This window comes from Entelurus aequoreus, linkage group LG07 (genome assembly GCF_033978785.1).
Source record: "Entelurus aequoreus isolate RoL-2023_Sb linkage group LG07, RoL_Eaeq_v1.1, whole genome shotgun sequence".
Lineage (NCBI taxonomy): Eukaryota > Metazoa > Chordata > Actinopteri > Syngnathiformes > Syngnathidae > Entelurus > Entelurus aequoreus.
In genome coordinates, this window is record NC_084737.1 from 74255274 (window position 1) to 74261273 (window position 6000).

Here is a 6000-nt window from a genome sequence, read left to right on the forward strand (position 1 = left end):
ATATACAAATAAATACAGTACATATTTACACACTCAAAGTTCGTACTTCCACACGCACATTCATTATACAAACATACTGTATACACATACTGTACATATACATTCACTGTAAAAACATACATATACACATACTGTACATATACATTCACTGTACAAACACACACATACATATACTGTACATATACATTCACTGTACAAACACACATTTACACATACTGTACATATACATTCACTGTTCAAACACACATACTGTATACACATACTGTACATATACATTCGCTGTACACACATATACACACACTGTACATATACATTCACTGTACAAGCACACATACACATACTGTACATATACAAGTACATATGCACACATACACTCATGCACATAATCACGTTTCATCAAACATATATTAACGTTGTTGCCCTAGGGTAAACTGGGTATAACACATGGCACACTGACAAAGCTTAACCTATTGTTACTATAACAATCTACAAGGTTAAGGTTGCTTCTCTTTCTTCCCCTCCATTTTTCTGCATTCTTTCGTATCTCAAGTTATCATGACGTATATGTATTGTTGCATTTGAACAATTGTATTGTTGATAATAAAGGTAAAGTACTGGTATTGTTTATTATCAATAGCACTATTTCTATTGGTATTCATATTGCTCCATTTTTAGTGTAATAATGCTCATTGTCATTTCTGTATTTTTTTTATTTTTATTTTTTTAATTTTCGCTAACTGCTTATTTGCTATTACTTTTACCATCATATTTGTACATGTCGTATTTGCTGATGTTGCTCTGTTGTTGTTGTTGTTGTGTTTGCTGTTGTTGTTTTTGTCTCTCTGTCTAATCCCCCTCTTGTCCCCACAATTCCCCCCTCTGTCTTCCTTTTTCTCTCTTTCTATCCCCTTATGCTCCGGCCCGGCTGCACCAAATGATAATATAAATACATTTAATAAAGTCAGAATACAAGTAAGGCAACAAGAGAAGAATCCTACACTTCTCTTTTGTAAAGTAAATCTGAACAGCCGATATGGGCATCTACATCTGCTATATGATTTGCCCGAGAAGCTGGGCAGGACATTATAAAAAAAAAAAAAAAAATAAAAATAAAAAAAAAAAAAAAAAAAAAAAAAAAAAAAACAGTAAACCCCCATAGTTTCCGGGCACGTTATCTGCAAAACACCATCTTGTTTGAACAAAAACAAGAAAGTCTTATGTGAGGCATAGCAGCATATCATGCAGTCTCTTGATTAGACGCTTTTTTCTGTGAGAACGAAGTCAAAGTACCACTTTGGGGCCTTAAGCAGATTTCTATTGGTTTGTTATTTTATTTTTTCACGATTTTTACACTTTTTTAATCCAACTTGTATTCAATTTGGTACATGTTTTGTACCGAAACAAATTCAAGGGAAAACATGCTCTAAAACACGCGGACCCAAAATCATGGCATTAAAAATGAAAAATAAAGACAACTTCAGATTGTTTTCTTTGTCTTACTTTGGCTAAAAACAGAACAAACATTCTGAAAATATTACAATAAAAATATAGAAAAAAATGAAAGTTTAGATCCATGAAGGAATGAAAAAAGTGAATGAATGTTCATAACTGAATACATTTACATACATACAAATGTGTTTTCTTTAGTATTATTTTTTTTAATGAATTAACTTTTATGAGAACCCTTTTCTAAAACACAATATAGAATGTGAGATATAACAGGATAACGCATACATTTGTCATTTGTTTTCAAAACGGGTACAAAAAAGTGGGACCCCAAAAATTTACTGTGGGACACCATTTTTATGACTTGATGGGGTCCCTAGGACCCCACTTTGAAAATGATGGAGTAGTAGTGCGTGCAAAACAGCAGCAGGCGGCTGTGGCCTGCGGGCCGGTTGTAATACTAATCAAATATCATAGATCATTCATTCGCGGGCCTTGACTTTGACACCCCTGCTCTAAAATATAAATGTTTCAGTGCAAAATAACAATTTGAATTTTTACATCATTAAAACATAAAATCATAAACACTTTGATTGATTGATTGATTGAGAATTTTATTGAAATCTTAAAGAATTGAATCCATGTAATGCTTTAAAAAGGCAAATGGATGGCACAAAAAGCCAAAAGGCTTGTTTCCATTGTGGGCCATTAAATATTCATCACATTTGATACATTCAATAATAAAAGATATGTAACCTGTAACGTGTATATAAAAAGTACCTGAACACTGACCTGGATTTGAACCCGATACCAACTGCTTTGTTGGCGATGCACTAATGCTATGCACCATGAGAGAGTGGCAGGACAAATTTGCCATTATATTCTCATCAGTGACGGAGCAGGAAGTGGCTAGGAATAAGTTTGTGATACAATTGCATACAAAGCACCCTGTTGTTCATAATTGAATTGACATTGTCCATGCACTTTATCACACAAAACAGGATCTCTAATTAGCACAAGGTCAAAAAACACTGGTATAGACAGCGTTTTTTAATTTTTTTTAATTACCCTAATTTCCGGACTATAAGCCGCACCTGACTATAAGCCGCACCAGCTAAATTTAGGGGAAAATACAGATTGCTCCATGTATAAGCCGCACCCGACTATAAGCCGCAGGGTTTTGATGTGTAAATACCGTAGTATATAGGGGTTCCTGCTACCACGGAGGGGATTGTCGGGACAGAGATGACTGTTTGGGAACGCAAAGCGTCCCATTTATTAACTATAAATCTTTCAAACATTCAATCAAACTTTCACATCTTTGACATGGCGAACAGCATTCGTGCAGAGTACAAATAATACAACGGTGCAAAGTAATACAAAGTGCTCGCCTGTACGTTATCAAAATAACCAGCCTACCGGTATATGAAAAGTCAGTCTTTAATCATTGTGTCATCGTCTTCCTCCTGCGTACTAAAACCACCAAAATCCTCTTTGTTGGTGTCGGAGAAGAACAGGCCGTAAATAAGCCGCACCCCCGTATAAGCCGCAGGGACCAGAACGAGGGGAAAAAGTAGCGGCTTATAGTCCGGAAATTACGGTACCTCCACAAGATGGCAGAATTTTAAGTACTGTATGGGTGGTCAGCAGCATCACAGACATACGAAGGTAAACGGTTGGCTAGTTGCAGCGAGTTCGCCATATTGTAAGTGCAGTAAAATAACGCAAAGAAATTGGCCACACTTCCTAAAGCGCCTTTAAACAAAGTGATTTAACATGACCAATATGGGCAAAAACATGACTCATTAAATCACTAGCTCTATAATACTGTGTATTTATATACAGTACAGGCCAAAAGTTTGGACACACCTTCTCATTCAATGCCTTTTCTTTATTTTCATGACTATTTACATTGTAGATTGTCACTGAAGGCATCAAAACTATGAATGAACACATGTGGCGTTATGTACTTGACAAAAAAAGGTGAAATAACTAAAAACACGTTTTATATTCTCGTTTCTTCAAAATAGCCACCCTTTGCTCTGATTACTTATTCGCAAACTCTTGGCATTCTCTCGATGAGCTTCAAGAAGTAGTCACCTGAAATGGTTTTCACTTCACAGGTGTCATAGTTTTGATGCTTTCAGTGACAATCTACAATGTAAATAGTCATGAAAATAAAGAAATTGCATTGAATGAGAAGGTGTGTCCAAACTGTTGGCCTGTGCTGTATGTACATTATATATATATATATATATATATATATATATATATATATATATATATATATATATATATATATATATATATATATATATATATATATATATATATATATATATATACATATATATATACATATATATATATATATATATATATATATATATATATATATATATATATATATATATATATATACATATATATATATATATACATATATATATATATATATACATATATATATATATATACATATATATATATATATATATATATTTTTATATGTCTTAATTAGATTATCCAAAAAAATAGTGCTCGATACCGTGGTAGAGCGTAATATGTATGTGTGGGAAAAATCACAAGACTATTTCATCTCTACAGGCCTGTTTCATGAGGGGTTTCCCTCATCATCATCTCCTGATGATTGAGGGAAACCCCTCATGAAACAGGCCTGTAGAGATGAAATAGTCTTGTGATTTTTCCCATATATATATATATATATATATATATATATATATATATATATATATATATATATATATATATATATATATATATATATATATATATATAAACACAGAAAATGTACCTTTTCACTCCTGCCACTTTCTTTTGGGCATCCCGTTCTTGTATTTGTATATAATAAATGATAAATGGGTTATACTTGTATAGCGCTTTTCTACCTTCAAGGTACTCAAAGCGCTTTGACACTATTTCCACATTTACCCATTCACACACACATTCACACACTGATGGCGGGAGCTGCCATGCAAGGCGCTAACCAGCAGCCATCAGGAGCAAGGGTGAAGTGTCCTGCCCAAGGACACAACGGACGTGACTAGGATGGTAGAAGGTGGGGATTGAACCCCAGTAACCAGCAACCCTCCGATTGCTGGCACGGCCACTCTACCAACTTCGCCACGCCGTTATCATTATTATTATTATTTGAAACTCGATTTTGCATGTCACTATAAAGTTATATAAGCCTTGCTTGTTCAATATTCAAAGCAAAACTTGTTTGGGTCCCTATTAAAAGGTTAATTTGTTCAACCTTGGCCCGCGGCTTTGTTCAGTTTAACATTTTGGCCCACTCTATATTTGAGTTTGACACCCCTGACTTAAACCAAAAATCAACAAAAGGCAAGTGCCGCTAAGTGCCGCTAAGAAAAGGCATTACAGCTTAGAGATGGCTATGCAAAACGACAAAACGAAACTAAAACTGAACTGGCTGCAAAGTAAACAAAAACAGAATGCTGGACAACAGCAAAGACTTACAGCGTGTGGAGCGGACGGCGCCCACAAAGTACATCCATCCGTACATGACATGACAATCAACAATGTGCACACAGAGAAGGACAGCGTCCGCACAACTTAAATAGTCTTGATTGCGAAAACAAATCAGGTGCGTGGAATAGCGCTCAAAAGGAAGACATGAAACTGCAACAGGAAAATACCAACACAACAGGAAAAGCCACCAAAATAGGAGCGCAAGACAAGAACTAAAACACTACGCACGGGAATACAGCAAAAAACTCCAAATAAGTCACGGCGTGATGTGACAGGTCATGACAGTACACCTACTTTGAGACAAGAGCTATAGTGATTAGAGATGTCCGATAATATCAGTCTGCCGATATTATCGGCCGATAAATGCGTTAAAATGTAATATCGGTATCGGTTTTTTTATTATCAGTATCGGTTTGTTAGGTTTTTTTTTGTTTTTTTTTTTATTAAATCCACATAAAAAACACAAGATACAATTACAATTAGTGCACCAACCCAAAAAACCTCCCTCCCCCATCTACACTCATTCACACAAAAGGGTTGTTTCTTTCTGTTATTAATATTCTGCTTCCTACATTATATATCAATATATATCAATACAGTCTGCAAGGGATACAGTCCGTAAGCACACATGATTGTGCGTGCTGCTGGTCCACTAATAGTACTAACCTTTAACAGTTAATTTTACAAATTTTCATTCATTACTAGTTTCAATGTAACTGTTTTTATATTGTTTTACTTTCTTTTTTATTCAAGAAAATGTTTTTAGTTTATTTATCTTATTTTATTTGGTTCATTTTTTAAAAAAAGTACCTTATCTTCACCATACCTGGTTGTCCAAATTAGGCATAATAATGTGTTAATTCCACGACTGTATATATCGGTTGATATCGGTATCGGTAATTAAAGAGTTGGACAATATCGGCATATCAGATATCGGCAAAAAGCCATTATCGGACATCCCTAATAGTGATGCATGCTTAAATTCATATCCAACAAGTGCGACGACTTTTTATTGTCTACTGTGTTTCATTTTTTCATGAT

At 34.5% G+C, this 6000-nt stretch overlaps 1 protein-coding gene across 4 annotated transcripts in view; it reads left to right on the plus strand.

The window, feature by feature from the left end:
* The window catches only part of si:dkey-72l14.3 (Glyco_hydro_56 domain-containing protein), a 79634-nt gene that overhangs the window by 62631 nt on the left and 11003 nt on the right, over positions 1-6000 (plus strand). The gene's annotated exons all lie outside the window — the stretch shown is intronic.